The sequence below is a fragment of the Cynara cardunculus genome, unplaced genomic scaffold, assembly GCF_001531365.2.
Source record: "Cynara cardunculus var. scolymus isolate 2C unplaced genomic scaffold, CcrdV1 Un_Scaffold_2508, whole genome shotgun sequence".
Classification (NCBI taxonomy): Eukaryota; Viridiplantae; Streptophyta; class Magnoliopsida; order Asterales; family Asteraceae; genus Cynara; species Cynara cardunculus.
The window spans coordinates 18,932-20,461 of NW_020201117.1; positions in this window are offsets into that span (position 1 = coordinate 18,932).

Sequence of the window (1,530 nt, forward strand, 5' to 3'; positions counted from 1 at the left end):
TGTGTGACCGGGCTTTGTTTCTATGATGCAGAAACCTTTGCGAAACCTGACTTCAAGACCCTTGTCGCAGAACTGGCTTATGCTTAAAAGGTTGTGCTTCAATCTTTCGACATAAGCCACTTTGCTGATGGAGATGTTGCCTTTGATGAGAGTGCCATATCCCTTGATAGTACCCTTGCTGTTGTCTTCAAAAGTCACAGAGCCTCCATATTTTTCGATGAAGGAGGTCAGCTGACTTATGTCACCAGTCATGTGCCTGGAGCAACCTGAGTCCATGTACCATGGTTGCACATGCTGGTCCTGCAAGAAAAATTAAGGGGATTTAGGTACCCATTTCATAATGGGTCCTCGTTTGTTAGTACGGGATTTCACACTCTTTTCATCGCCCTTAGCCTTTGCAGGCTTGGGTTTATTTGAATTTCCCTTGTCCTTGGGTTTGGGCTTTTTCACGTTTTCATTGGTTCTAACTTTATATCGATAAACGTGTTGGGAGAAGGGATAGTGATATGTCAACATGTGATTCCTCAGGTTTCGTAAAAGAGTTAAACATTGACAATGATGATGCTTTGGATTTGTATGTCTAACATTCTTTTTATTCGATGGAAACAAAGAAGTAAATCTAGGTGTAAATCTTGTCCTAGCATCGGTTGTTTTTACAAACTTCCTATCTAGTTCAGATTTTTTATTTCAAGAGGTCTTTGGCTTTACTTCTTTTCTCCTGAGGAAGGTCTGCCTTTCTTCAGCTGAATGAGAGGAAAAGTGGTGGTTAGTTTTCTCAGAGGTAGGCCACTTCTGTTTTTGCTCACGAGTAAAGTTGATGAACTTGAAAGATGTACTAGGGCCTTGTGAGTTATCTTTGGCAGATTTGCTATCTTTCAGTTTTCCTTTCCTTTGTTTGAAGATTTCATCGATGAAGGAATACCATATTTCATTGAGGGTTTTAAGTTTTGAGGCTTTTTACTCTCAATGATCTTTGGTGATTCACAAATTATCTCTTCTTCGGATTCACAATCGAGAAAGTCTCTTGTTGATTTCTCAAAATCAAAATTAGCATGGATTGAAGTGGAAGATGTGGGTTCAGAGGTTGATGATTTAGAGTGATCTGCTTGAGGTTTCATCGACTCTGACTTTGATGAACTTTCAATTTTACTTGAATGGTTCATCGATTCATCAGCTGATGTTTCCTCATTAGAATTCTCTTTTTCATCAACGGTACTTGCTGATGGAGTGGAATTGACAATCAGAGATTCTGGTTTAACCATAGGGTTTCCATCGGTTTCTGATTTAAAGGTGTCATTTCTTTCATCAAAATTCTTACTTGTACTGTTCTCGTATACCACATTTCAAAATCCTGTCTTGAAACGACAGTTTTTCCATCGACTTTAACTCTTTTAAAATTTGCTTTTGGTTTTGGAGTAAAGTCAGGTTTTTGAATGCATCCAAGTTTGAAAGTGGTGATTCAAGGGTGGATTTCTTTGATTCGATGAAAGAGTCCAATTCATTGAATCCAATCCCTTGAGTGTCTGTTTG